General features: G+C 40.3%; 1 protein-coding gene across 1 annotated transcript in view; it reads left to right on the forward strand.

Moving 5' to 3' along the window:
* Positions 1-1577: 1577 nt before the first annotated feature.
* Positions 1578-15339, forward strand: part of TENM1 (teneurin transmembrane protein 1) — an 806315-nt gene continuing 792553 nt past the window's right edge. Inside the window, exon 1 of the mRNA XM_060293028.1 lies at positions 1578-2044. The gene's annotated coding sequence lies outside the window, so the exon portion shown is untranslated. The remainder of the gene's footprint in view (positions 2045-15339) is intronic.

The raw sequence follows: 15339 nt of genomic DNA on the forward strand, positions 1-15339 counted from the left end.
TCTCCTAAAGATTCAACTCTTCGCGCTCTCTTTTCTTTACCTAGAGGCTAGCAGTCCCTGCAAACACACACGAGGCTCTCTTTGCTGCTTTGCGCGCCCCCTACCTGCCTACGGCGGGGGTGGCGCTGGGGGGAAGGGGGTCTGGGAGTACGCTAGACTTCTGTTGGTGCCTCTCCCCTGGCTCGGCACTTGGTATCTCCCACGGTCTTCCTCTAGCTGGGAAGCCAGGAAGGAGAAGGCGACTGTGGGCGTCGCCGCCGCCCTTCACGGAACCGGAGCCAAACCCCAATCCCGGACCAACTTCTCCCACCTCAGACTCACATCTGGCCCAGCCGTGCAGATGTTGGCGGCTGGAGAGTTCCTCCACGCGAGGCGCCCCAAGTCCTGAGCATGCCCAGTAGGACTCCTTAGGCTCCCAAAGCGAGTTTCTGGGCATGCAGATTCCGCTTTTCCGCTTTTTCGAGGAAGCTGAAGACACTCGGGAAGGGAGGGATCCAGGGCTTGGGGCAGCGCGCTGGGTTCGTCCGGGTACTTGCCCTCGTGCCTGGCTGGGTGAGCGGTGGAGCGGGTTGGGGAGCCCAGGGACCTTGGCGGCCAGGCTGGGTCGAAGCTGGAGCGCAGGGCCCCTCTCCAGGGGGAGATTGTCAGCGCTGACCCGACGCGCCGCCAGGAGGCTGCTGCATGTGGCCGGCCGGCCTTGGCGCGCTGGGGTCACACTGTCAGCGGGAGGCAGTCGGCGGTGCTCTCACACGCACGCACGCTAGAAAGCTTGCGGGTCTCTTACGCACCGCACTCACGGGCTTGGCTTTTCTGGAAGGCGGGGAAGAGGGGGAAAGGAGGAATCCAAACAATTTTCTCTCTCTCTCTCTCTCGGTCTCTCGCTCGCTCGCTTTCTTTCTTTCTTTCTTTTTCTTTTTTTTTTTTTTTGCCAAAGTTATACTGGCAAGAGACTTTGCATTCTTTCTAAGTCAGTCCTCAGGCTTTACACATCGCTGTAGCGTTCGCGCTCCTGTGTGTGTGTGTGTGTGTGTGTGTGTGCAACAGCGCGCGCGTTTGTGTATGTCATGACTATAAAACACTGTTCCAGGTTGCTTTGGGGATGACAAACACTCCTCCGAACCACCCCCACCGCACCTAACCCTCCGGAAAAAATAGAATCTGGTCATGAGAGTACCCTGGCCGGGAACTCATTGTGGTACGAAATCTAAATTTTGTTGATCCTTATTTCCTTCCTCTGCTCCCACCCCCAGCTTTCTCCTTCCCTCTCTCCACCCTCTAACACCCTGATCTTTCTCATCTCGATTTCCCTTCCTTTGCCCGCTACCTGGTCCCTAAGCCCTCCTCCTCCGGAGCTCCCCCCCCCGCCCCCCATCTCAGCTGCGGCTAAAACCTGGAGTCTTAGTGGAAAAGGGAAAAAAAAAAAAAAAAAAAAAAACCTTGGCTGTGGAGCTGTCAAACCGGGCATGCTCAGTAGACAGGGCAGGTTTTTTGGTCTCGAGTAGAAGAGAAACATTTTTTGCACCACCGCGACCAGCCTTAGAGCGCGGCGGCGGCGGCCACGGCAACATCAGCACAGCCATCAGCCGTGCAGAGGGCCCGCACCCGGGAGCGCGGCGGGCTCCGGCTTAGCCCGGAGTTCACCTCCGAGTGCCCCGGGGGCTGGGCTCACCCCTTCTGCTCGCACACACACGCACACTCTCTCTTTCACGGACATAAACGCGTATACACACTCTCGCACCCACGTACGACCCCGGGCGCAAGCACCCTCCTGGCAGCGATCGTCCGCTGGCGCGGTAGTAGCCAGGTTCGGTCCCTGCCCCCGGCGGCTGCCGGCTGAGAGCACCGCCGCCGCAAACCGGAGGAGAGCGATGCGGGGGCCCGAGCGGCAGCTCGAACAGTAATGTGGATTTACAGTCGTTTCCCGCAGGAACCGGCTGAGACGCCTGAGGTCCCGGGCACGGGCAGCGCCCGGCGGGGCTGAGCACCTGGTGAGGGGGCGGGGGACCGCACCTGGGGACGCCATCGAAACTTACGCCTGGACTAGGTAGGTGCGTTGCTGCCGGCTCCCACCTCCTTCCCTCTGGCTCGCGGCCCCCAACCCCCCACTTCCCACCCCAAGGACTCCCGGCGAACTTCGCCCCAAGGCTGCAGGCGGCGGATGGCGGTTCCCGGCCGTGAGTGGCGGGCAGCGTCCGCTCTGGGAGTCCTGCCTGAGGTGGCATAACCTCGGCTCCTTCTTTTGCTCTTCGCCCGGCCCGGGGCTCTGGACCACCCGGGGGAGATGGGAGGTCGGCCTTGTTCTCAGTTCAAGCTTTCAGCGGGCCCTGGGGGCGCTGCCCTTCGAGGGCTCATTAGCCTTCTCAGGCGACACTTTTGCCAACCAACTCCTCCAGTTCTGAAAGGGGGGCCCTCTCCTCAGCTCTCGCTCAGAGCCCTGGCGCTCTAACAAGTGGACCTGGACGCTGGGAAGTGGGGGGTGGGCTCGGTCCGAGAAGAGACAAGGGGGCGCCTCTTCTCCAGCATCCTTCCCACCAGGAGCGTCCGCCAGGGGCTCGGCCACTCGGGTCCCGCTCCTGCCGTCTCTCTGAGAGAAGATGCTCAGGGGCTAGGAGGCACTTTAGTACCAGTTTGCTTTTGAATTTCTCTTTGAACCTCACTCGGGGAGCCCATGTTCCGGGGGGAACTGCAGGACCTCCTTCTAACCTACGCCGTCTGGGGCCCTACCCAATGCGTCCTTCCTACACCCCAATCTCTGTCATAAGAGACAGTCATTACGCAGCAGTAGGTGCTCTGGGAGCCGTCGGTGTTGGCTTTAACCACGCGCTTAAGCTGTGCGGGTTTGTGTGTTTTCGCATTTCATCCTGAGACGTGGTACCGGCAATCTAGCAGCGGCCAGCACCTCTGCGGACTGCCAAGTACCCACTGGGCATGCCTGAGGAAATGTAACCTCACTTTCTTCCACTCCACAACGGGCGAATTGCCAGTTCAGTTTTAGGATGCTTTTCCTAGAGGTGGAGAAGGGGAGACTGTTAGCGCGACTTGGTGAGTGGATGTGTTTGCAGTCAGGAGTGTATTTAAAGATTTCAGCAAACCCAGTGCAGCCGGTTGTTTACAATTGCGGAGACAGACGATCTCACTCCACTAGTACAAGTCTTCTCGACATCAATTTCGCCACCGGGAGAGTAGGGGCGGGGGCGGGGGCTGGTTTGCAGCTCCTGCTTGCCGTCGGCAGCTTTGGGTTTAGCGGATCTGCATCACTGTTACAGGCGATATGATAATATGGGTAGGTCTTCAAAATGAAGCAATTGGTCAGGAGACGTCTTGAACTTTCCCGTTTTTTTTTTTTTTTTCCCCCTGGGTTGTTAATCCTGAGGAGTATTTGAGGTCGCCCGAAGAAATACAAAGAGAAGTTCCTAGTGCCATAGAAGGGAAATTAGTAGCCCCACGGGTTTAGAAACCAAAAGGAAACGAAACACTCCAGTGGATCCTGTTAGGTACTGTTAGATTAGCACTTAATTGATCGCGTTCGTGGTGAGGGTCACAGACAGCTTCCTTGAATTTTAGATTGTTGTTCTATGATTATAATTAACAAACCAGGTACACTGTACTGTGAGAATCAATCGCTACTCTTAACCTGTTTGGGGAAAACATTGCAAATGTCTGCTCTATTATTATCTTTTGGCTGAAATATCCTTGTCCATCTTCTTAGTCCGAAGACTTCCGATTTGGAGCATAGGGTACTCCAGTGCTGCCAAGAAAGATGACAGTCTAAGAAGAAAGGGCTTATTATTATGATGATGATGATGATGATGAGATCCACAGCTTTACATTCTGCTCCATGGTTACCCAGCATTTGCTTGCTTGCTCACCGCCCCCTCACCCTTGCTCTTAATATTTTCAACGTGGGGAAAAATGAATTTTCATAAGGCATAGTATGACCCTTTAAGTAGTTAACTGGAAGAACAGAATCCTAGTTTTGCCATTTTTGTCCAAGTTCATAAGACTTTTTGTGTGTGTGATGCGTTAAATAATTTACCTTTGCAAAGTTTTTTTAAAAGGTAGTTAAAAGCTTGCAAGTATGCCAAAGTCATGTTGGAACCTTTTAATGATAATAAAAGAAAGTCACAAGATGCATTTTAAGGTGGTTTGGGTAATTTCTAAAATGAATCCATGCTCTAAATGTTATTTAAAAGTTTTCAGATTGTCCCCCAGAATGTTTTTGAAAAACAGGTGTTTCTGGGAAAACAACTCAATGAACAAATGTTAACATTTATATAATAAAACCAATAGAGTCTAGTCCCTAGAACCATGCCAGACACATAGTAGAAAACGAGTATTTTTTTGAACACATGAATTAGTATTTACCATTAGTTCTAAGTCCCCATTATGAATTAAGAACCATCATGTCATTTGACAAAATATACAATGGAGCTGAAGGAAAGAATGCTTTGTGGAATCATTGTGCTGTAAGATTAAGTGAGATTCCAAATATTCAAACAAATAGGTGTGTTAAAAAGTAAAATCAGATTGTATGTTAACTACCATCTCTTTCAAAGGCCTAATTAGAAATCTGAGTACTCTAAAGGTCTCGGTGTTTCATTTCAGCTATCATATGTGTAAATAATGCTGACATGATCATAGTTTCCCTTATAGTCATTGCACCTTTCTGATGCTTTTAATACAAAGATTCTTGCTGAAGCAGAACTGTCCAACATTCAAGTTTATTCTGTACAATATGACTTTAAATTGTCAGACTGCAAAATATTCTTTTGATATGTTGCCTCTGAAAACAGAAGGCTTAGTGGAAATTTATTTTCCATGACAGCCTTAAAAACTTGGAAATGGTAAGAAGGTTCAGTATTAACAAAGATTTTTTCCATTTTATGTTAGAGATAGCAATTAGAATCCATGTAAATTTTACTTGAAGCTTGCTTTTCTGGAAAGTCCATCAGTTTCAGTTTTCAGTATAGTTATCAAGTACTTGGTATAGATTATGGTTAATAAATTTCCTAAGGTTTCCCAAACAAGTGATTTATTTATCTATTTATTTACTTACATACTTACTGACCTGAGGTCAAAAGAAGACCAGTACTTTGAATACTTGACACAATGATTAATTATTTTAACGAAAACAGATTTTCTTATAATATTCACATATTTGTTCTAGCACTCTCACATACACACACACACGTTTAGAAGCAATCTCATGAGAGTGCCATGCATCAGATATGAGACATGTATGATAATTTTATTAATATTACATATATTTAAGTTCCTGTTGATTTACCCTTAAAAGTAGTAATCCATGCGTGCTTTTTTTTTTTTTTAAAAGAAGCTTCCCATCCTTTACCAGAGTGGTTTGAATTGGATTACTAGCACAACTACAGGCAGATTAAATGATGAAGAATATTGTAAGGGATAGTATTTAGCAGTTATGATCAACAACATATATCAATAGCTAGAAATATAGCTGCTGATTATAAAAAATTAAAAGGAATCAGATTTCAGAACTGTTTCCATATACAAAAACTGCTTTAAATCTTCTGCAGATTCTGTGTATTAGATTAAATCATTATTTTGAATTGAAATTAGTCTGTTTCCTTCCCCTAAATGGTAAAACATTCTGAATCCTGGCTTAATGTATTATTTCTTTTCCTTTCTGTTTTCCATCGATTTTTTTTTTTTAGAACTGAGGAAAGTAAATATCAAATAGAACCAGCCAGAATTGTGCTTAGTTTGAGCAGGTGAATGCTATAAAAGCTTTCACACAGCTTTTGATTATTCCTAACAACCTTGATGGTCCAACCATATGTGTCTCTTCCAAATGTGGTACCCAGTTATGACAATTTATATAATGTATAGAGATTTTGTAGTTTGCTAGTTGTACTATGGTACAATTTAGCAAGACCAATGAAATTGCTTACATTTGGAACCCATGAAAAATGGGGCTGAGGAAATTGGAATATAATGGCCTAAACTGAAAATTGTTTTATAACAATATTTGTACTAATTGTACTGCTAACATTTCTATATATAATCAAAGCAAACTAGTTTTAATTGGAGCTAGTAAATATTTTTACAATTGATGTTGGATCACTAATGTTTTAAAAATAATAATTTAGAGTCTGATAAATAAAGCCTGTTAAATTCTTATGTAACTTCAGGACACATTTCTAGACCTGGGAGTATAATCTTGGATAATTTACAACTTAAAAAAAATTCTGACTTTTACTTCCTGTCCAGGCCTCCACTTTAGGTAAACAATAGCATATGGTGAAACATGCATATATGCCAACTAACCACTGTCTCTTGGATGATGTTTTCAATGTGATGTAATGATTCTGAAATATTGGGTTCTCCATTCCCACCTACTCTAAGTGGAGTGGAGAAGATAATTGGAAAGTGGACACAGGAAAATGTGTTAAATCATCTCTTTTTATATCAGTGAATTACGCCCTGTGAAGCTCTTACTCAGAGCCTTCATATCTGTGTTTATGGTAGGTATGTGCCAAGATTAATATTTTTTTCCTGGGTACTTATGACAGGTCTCTATGGCTGTATCTAGGTGACACCCAAATATGTGAGTGAAAAGTTCCGTCAACCATCCAGCTGTTTGAGGTGATGCAAACAAACATCTGGTTGGTTGAGAGAATTTTTTACTTAGTTTCTGGATGTTTTGGAGTCATTTAACAGGCTGATGAATCTTAATATCTATGTCAAAAAAGAAAGAAAAACATAAAATGAAACGCTTTAAAATACATGTAGAGACCCTTAAACATTCTTGGGTTACTATAAAATACATAATGAGCCAAATGCCATCCTGAATCTACAGTCTTCTATGAAATGTGTAAGGAGCTGTTGCTTGCATCCCTCAGCAGTGACAAAAACAGAAACACACTGGCCTTTTCAAAAAGCCAGGAAATAAAACACTTTAACTTCAGTTCTACCTCCCCGCCGCCACCCCCGGTACTGATTCATCAGCTTAAAGAAATCGACTTAAAGAGTTTGATATGTTGGCTTCTTACAGTTTCCTGCACCTCACTTTTCACCTATTCTTCTACTGCCATGGAAACTAGGTGGGACAGACAGCTGGGAGTCACTAATTCAGGATGGGAACCTGCTTGTTAATTTAATTTCATGCCAGCCTGTTGGTCCCTGAGAGTAACTGTAAAGGGCTGGGAGATTGAATTTGCGAGCAATAAATGATTAAGCAGAACAAAAATCAGTGCCATCTCTGTCATTTTCCTGAAGATTTTATGCAACCTGCCTTGTCCCTACTCAAGCAGTTCTTTAAAAATAATCACAGAAATAGAGCTTTGATTTGTGCATTCCTATTGGTATTTATGTGTATGCTACAGAGAGTTTTTTGTTCTATGAGGACATTCACAGCTGTTAAATAGTTTCATAATAGCTATTACATTGAAAAAATATGTTCAGTCAAATTATGATTTTGTAGACTTTGAAGAAACCTAGTTAGAGATCACAGTAAAGTTAAATATAAATCATGCTTGAATTTTCTGGTAAGATTAGTTATTTTTCCTTTTCAAGTATAAAAACAATTTTATTAAAATATCTGTGCCCCACTTTTTTTTTATTACAGAGACCAAATGGATTTGAATACATTTATTTGAAATCTGTAAAACACTCATTTTACCCATCACCATAAAGCATACTGATTGTTTTAATTTTAATTGACTAAGTTATCAGTTGATAAGTAGTCAACAATGAGGAAATTGCCTTTTAATGTTTCTCATATTCTGTTGTAACATTTTTGTGGCTGATTATGACTTGCAAAATTGAACTTTGGGATCACAAACTCTAATATGAGCTGAATTTCAATCCATGTTAAGCCTTTTGCAATATTATCAGCTATTGGTTCTGATAAACTAATTTTTTTGTCTGAATTTATAGCTGTAAACAAATTTCTGTATTATGGCTAAAAAGAGTGATTCCCAAAAAGGATTTTGGTAAGGAAAAAAAGAATGGAGATCTAAATCTATATCTATATTTATATGTCACCAGGTAATTTTCTGTTTTAAAGTGACTATAATTTCAAAATATAAATGTCCCAGACAGAATTATTAAAGATAGAATGAAGTAGGATTTAAAAGTTTAGGAAAAATTGGGAATTGCCTGGCAGTCCAGCGGTTAGGACTCCGTGCTTCCACTGCAGGGGGCCCAGGTTCAATCCGTGGTCGGGGAATTGAGATCCCGCATGCCGTGCTGTGTGGCCAAAAAAAAAAAAGTTTAGGCAAAATAATATTTTCATTTTTACATGTTAGAGAATATTCTTGATATCAGTATCCAGTTGTTGGGTATTGAATTGCATATATTTTGTTAACTGGTTTATTTTTGTTACTTGAGCTATATCTGAGTAAAAATACCAAAATATCTGAGTAAAACATGAAAAATTCAGTCAATCATCATTATTGAACATGTAGATTTCCTAGTATCTATCTATGTCATATCTTCTTTGTCATGTCGATTTCCTCTAACCTTTCAGCAGATGCTTGGCATTTGGATGTACAGTGAAAAAAAAAATTAGTCAATCATCTGAATAGTTCCAAAGATCTGATCAATGAATTTTAACTGTTCATCCAAATGATATTGTGAAGATACAGCCTCAGTTTCCCTTTAGAAATGACTGTATATTTACTTTTAAATTGTTTTCCTATTTAGATGAAAGGTACTGTAGATATTCAGAATGTTGATTGCATATATATATGTGTGTGTGTGCATGTATATGTGTGTGACTTTAAGTAGAACCCCTATATGGTTTTATCAAAGGAAATCCAGTTTCATTTTAATGTTTGGAATCACTGCTTAGTGTTTTTAACTGCCTGTCTGAATGAGGGTTTTTAAAGCAACCAAAATAAAAAATACGTTGCTATCAGTTTGCATACGTCAGGGAAAATATGATCGCAGGCTAAGGTCAAGGAGAAAATTTCCCAGTTCCAAGGTTTTGTATAATTGGTGGATTCTAAGTGTTTATATTACTTCTAATGCCTCTATCTGGTTTAGACACCTGTCAAAGAGAAGGTGCCAGATTAGCTGGACAATTGGTTTATTAGATATTGCCTTCCCTGTGTCCCAGATGTATATAGACATTTTAAGAAAACTCTTCAGTTGTTCAGGGAAATTAGAAAAAGATACTGCAGATGGCCTATCTCAGTAATCCAGGTTTTTTCAGGTACATTTAAAATTAAATGTCCTGAGAGATGATTAATTCAGGAAAGTTGTTGATAATGAACTCATACTACACATCCTTTGCACCTATGATGATGCCTTATTAAAGGTGTCTCAATCTTGCTAATTACCACCTGTGTTTAAATATAGAGGTGTATAAATACACTACAACCACACAGTGGCTGGAAGCTTTCTAAACCCAAAGTGTTCCTAGCTAACTCAATTGCTATCAACAAAATGTTTCTTATCAACATTTTGAATTTATATCTGTGCATTACCCCCCTTTAGCATTAATGATTTTCTTTTTTTAAAGCTGCTCTGCTTAATTGCAGGCATTTCAGTGATATTGATGTGTGATCTCCTGCTCCATTAACTAGCCCCCAAATATACTTGTATTTATGTGTGTGGGGATGGGATTTTTTGACTAAAGGAATATTTATTAAAAATTATGTGTACATTTTTGATGTGGATTTTGCAAGCATCGTTCACAGAAACATACATCACCTATTTGCTTACTGCGTGCTTGAAATGAATATATTTTTGTGATTGTGACTCATATCTTTAGAGCTTTAAGCGATGTAGGGAAACATTGACAGAATTGCTGTGCAAGTCAAATAAGAAACTCCTTTTATAAATTTCACTAAGGAGATCTAGTGACCTCTAAGGGAGAAGGCTGTGCAGTTGATTGGCCACTTGATACCTATTACTTCGACTTAAGAAGACTCTTGTACCTTGAAATACCAATAACATCACTCTCATTTCTTCCTCCCTCCTTCCCTTCCTTCCTTTCTTTTTCTTTTTCTTTCTTTCAGCTGTTTCCAAGAGTTGAGGTAGTATATAGATTTATGAGAAAAGAAACTCTGGGACATTCACTAAAGTTTTTGGAGTGATTAATCTTTTTATTCTTTTTCTAAATCTGACCAATTCCTTAGGTATATACTAGCGAATATAAGTATAAAGTGAAATATTATTTTTATATTGTTTTTGGCTCATATATTCTTTCAATTATCTTGGGTAGGAGCTAAAATAACATACCGATTTTCTGGATTGGTACCCTTTATTACAGATTTACTCTGTGCATGTATCCATTCATTGTGAGTGCATTTGTGATTGATCTTTCATGTTTAGTCTAATAAAACGTCAACCCTTAGGTGTGACATCATTATTTTTGGTTTCAAATACATGAAGTGTTAACACAAGAGTGCTACATTTTCTTTTTTGTTTTGTTCTTTTCCCCTATTTGAGCCATTGCCTTGATGAAACATTGGACAACTTGTGAAAGTGAGGTAATTTTAATACAAACAATTAGAATTCAGTGCAAGGGAAATATTTTAAGGGTAATTTAACACGGAATAGAGAAAAATTTAATGATATATTTCTGCTAAACATGGAGTAAAACATGTTGAAGAAAATGTGTAAAACAGCACTAGACTTAGTAAGAAGGGAACACTGGTCCTAGACATTTAGCAAAATGCTTGGGACTGCTTTGCTGTTGAAAAGGCAGAAGAAGAATCCATGTTTACCCAGAGCTCTAGGACAATGGGTCTTGAAATCTCAAGTGTTTTCCACAAAGACTCTCCAAGTCTCATGGACTGGCTTCTTTTTTTACTGAAGACTTCAGTATTACAGGGTTTTGGTTATACATCATAAAACAATCTTCATGAAGAAAGAACTTCATCTGTTCAATCATTCATTCATCAAAACTTTTTAAATGTCTCTGTTTACCCAGTGCTGCAAAGACATAAAAAAAAACTTACCATCTAATGGGGGAGACAGACATTTGAATTGGCTCTTAAAAAATAGCTAAGAATTTTTCAGTCAGAGACTATGGAGACCCACAGTCCACAGGGCTAAAAGATCGTGAAAGGGTACATGGCTAAATTAGAATTGGGGAATACCAACCCAGGAAAATAGAGTGTCATTTTATTTCCTACCCAGATCTGGGGAACAGATGTTAGGGATAATGTCTTATTTTATTTCCTTACATGTGTCTGACACCCAGAGGGGGCTTAGTACATATTTATTGAATGACTGGATGTGTTAGGATTTTCCTGCATGGAGAATTATATTGGAGAATTGTGGTTTTTATGATGTTTATCCAAAATTACACAATGTAATGCATTGTAGCAGAATCTACTGAATTAGATGAAGGGCTTTAAGGTGAGGGGGGGCAGGTCACCAACTTTGAGTTTTAGAAAGATGGCACCTGTATGAAGGATGGATTAAAGTGCATTAAGAGTAGTAGCAGTGAGACATTAAGGGGCTATGTTGCAACGGTGAGCGGTTATGAAGGTGTGAACCATGGCAGTGACAGTAAAGATGGAGAGGAGGGGGAAAATTTGAAAGCCACTCATAAGGTAACATCAGTGGGACGTGGGAATTGATTACATTTAGAGGCTGAGGGAGAGAGAGGAAAGACACTGAGGCTTTTGGCTTGGAAAATTAGGTAATGCCATTAAGCAATACAGGGAACATAGAAGAAAAAGCCAGTTTGGGTGGGAATAATGAGGTCAGGTTTGGATTTATTTAATATGAGGCACTATCTTGACATCCAGATAGAGATGATTTGTCACAGATGGAAATTACAGATCTGAAGATCAGGTCTGGAAGTAGAGATTTGTGTGTCATCAGTCAATGTAATAGTTGAAATCATAGGAAGGTGGGTTCACCTAGGGAGTATATGTAGAGGGAGAAGAGAAGTAAGGATGAAATCTCGAGACACACTGAACTAAAGAGGTTGGTGAAATAAGAGGAGACTTCAAGAGAGAGCAGGTCAAGAATAAGGTCAGAGACGTAGGAGGCAAACCAGGAAATAATGAAATAGAAGCTAAGGGAGGAAAGGATTTTGTAAGTGCCATCTGGGCAAAGGCGTGGAAAGCTAATTCATAAGAGGCAATTAAAATGGCTAATAAATGTGAAAAAAGCTCAGTCTTCAGTAATCAGAATAAATGCAAATTAGAAAAAATAAATACAAGGGTTGTTTTGTTTGTTTGTTTTGTAAGATAATGCTCGGTGTAATTGCTCAAGTCCCAAACCTTAGAGTTTTCTTGATTCCTTTTTTTTTTCACACCTGACATGACTCTACCTTCAAGCCATATCCTTTGAATCATTTGCCTCTCCTCTCATTCACCATTAGTGTTTTAGTCTAAACCACCATCACCGCTAGCTAATCTGGACTACTGAAATAGCCTTCTAATTGATGCCCTTACATACATTTTTGCCTCCACATAGTTTTCCACACAGCAGCTAGGGTGATCCTTTTAAAAAATAAATAAGATCTTCTGATTTTCCCACTCTGTCATCTGATGGCTGGCTTCTTATCACACATAAGATAAAATTTTTAAAATAAGTTAAAAAATCTTTACCATGTCCTACACAGTCCTACAGGATTTGTTCCCTATTTATCCAGTCTCATATCATTCCATTTTTCCCACCAAACCTTGCTCATAACATTCTAGCCAAACTGCCTTCCATTCTGTTCCGTAAACATGCCATGCATTTTTGTCTCTCAGGGCTTTTGCACTTGCTCTTTCCTCTGCCTGAAATGAATTCTCACTTCATTCAAATCTTTGATCAAATTTTCCTTCATCATAGAGGCCTTCCCGGACCATCTTATGTAAAGAGTCCTATCGTGGTTTATTTTCTATGCCTTTATCCGCTTCTGTTTTTCCTCATATTACTCATCACTACCTGGTATCACACTGTATGTTTGTTTATTTAGATTTATGAAATCTACTAACATACTAGCTCCCTGAGGGCATGGACTTGATGTCTGTTTTGTTCACTACTGCATCCATATCACCTAGCAAGCACAATGCCTGGTACACAGTAGGTGTTTAATAAGAATTGGTTGAATAATAAGGACATGATGAAATGTTAGTTGGTATAGATTTGGCAGTTTGCAGCAGAAGCATTAAAAATGCTCATACTATTTGACCCAATAATTCTACTTCTGGGAATTTGTCCTAAAGAAATAATGTGAAAGGCAGAAAAAGCATTATTTGCAAAGATTTTCACCAAGCATTATTTGTAATAGTGGAAAAAATGAAGGAACTTAAATGTTCAACAAGGGAATTGCTAAGTGATTTATAGTACGTTTAGACAATGTAATATTTTATGGCTGTTACAGATGATGTTTACAAATATTTTATGATAAAAGGAGAACGTTTATGTTATACTATCAAGGCAGGATACCAAATTATATATACACAATAGGTAAGAAAAGAAAGACTGGAAAAAGATGCACAAAAGTGCCAAAAATAATTATCTCTGTTTGGAGGAGGTGGGTAATAGGTGATATTTTCCTTTCTGTATTTTTCAGGTTTTCTGTAATAAGTCCATATAACTTTCACTACAGAAAAAATACATTTATAAAACAAAGAGGAAACAAAAACACAAATATAAATATTGCCACCTTACAAGTGAGGTTTAGGTAATAAAAAACAAGGAGAATAAACCTATTCTCCTTGAGAGATGGTGCTGGAGGGAGAGGAATATACCAATTGTAATTGGGGCCAACTGTTCTGTGGCAACTTTACTTTGAAGAGGTCCACAGCCAGGGAAAATAATTGAGATCCACTGATCCAATCTAGTCTTCACTCACTGGAGAACCAAGGAAGGTTGAGTTTATCATGTCAGGATTTAAACAGGATGTTCGAGGGAGATTAGGCAAGTTAAGTCTTCTTCATATTGCTGTGGAAAGCACTAGCAATTTGCTTCATGTAAAACAGAAGTGATTACTCACTATATTTCTTCATGTCATGTAGTAAAAACAATTAAGTGAAGTTAGACTATAGATTACTTGGCTATTCAGCCACAGTCACCTCTAATGGAAAAGAAGAAAAATAGCATTGACAAGTTTTGGCAGGTCTCATCATTAGAAATGCCCATATTGCCAGAAAAAAAAGAAGCTGCAGCCAATAATGTAAACCTAGATGTTCTCTAGGCCCTGAGGAAGAAAGTGACAATACAGAGTGTTGCAGCATTAATTGTCTGAGAGCACTGATCATTGTAATGGGGAAACTGTCTCTGTTATTAACACAATTATTTTCTACAAGGTCTTTGAGTAAACGTCCCATTAGAAAAATAGCATTAGGTGTGTCAAAGCATGTGTAGCAATATGTAAAGATACACTCATTAGTAAAATAAAGTGTGACCTGTATGCATCCCAAAGTCTTTTGAAAATATAGTGTTAATATAGGTGTTATAGTTATAATTAGTTTATAACTGAGTAATTATTGAAAAACAAGTTTAAAAAGTCCCATTTTCTAAATGAGTAGGAATTATACTTTTTAAATGCATCTGAGAAAGATATCTGTGTATACACATATATATGTATATATTTTTTGAACCAGAGTTTTAGACCTTTCTTCTGCTCACCTCCAGTTTATGCATTTTATCTCCATAGCCAGTTTCAGATGATAGTTTCATTTTAAGAAGCTGAGAACTGAAGGATGTAGTATATTATTCTCTAGGTGGGCCCAAACAAGAGGTAGTGGCACTAATGAAAGTTGGGGTTAGATGATCCCTTGATGAGCTTTTCCAATTTAGATTTAGGACTAGAGCTTGTTCTGTGAGATGCATTTCTAACATTTGTGGCTCCTGCTGTTTTTGCCTCTGGTATGCATTATTTGGTTGCATTCAATGATGGTCCTGTCAAACATTCTAACTTGTTTTTACTCTAAGGGTAGCTAGCCCTCATGCAGTATTAAGACAGTCAACAGTTTCTTTTGTGGAAATGAATTCTTGAGTCAAACAAAAAGGTAAAAGGTGAGGGACGTGGTACATGTTGGGAACTGGTAAGTTATGGAAAGTAACCTGGGGTATCTTACACAGATCGTGTGAACTGGCCTTCTCTAATCATAAAGGGGGAGATAGACTCCTAAAGGCTTCAGTCAGAAGGCAATTGAGAAGTGAGCAGAGAAGAGCTATATGATTTTAAAGCCCTCTTGCTTCCCAGTCCTCTGTGGATCTCACCCAGGCAAAATGCTGCATATAGGGCAGTCTGTTTTTTAAAGCAATTTTGCTAGCTGCCTTGCAGAATCAGCCTGATGAGTATGAAGCCAATTTCTACAGACTTGCTCTGGTGTATGTGGCAGAAGAGCCAGAAATACTTTTTGTAGTCTAGATCTAAGTACTTTCTGAAATGTCTTC

This window comes from Globicephala melas, chromosome X (assembly GCF_963455315.2).
Source record: "Globicephala melas chromosome X, mGloMel1.2, whole genome shotgun sequence".
NCBI lineage: Eukaryota > Metazoa > Chordata > Mammalia > Artiodactyla > Delphinidae > Globicephala > Globicephala melas.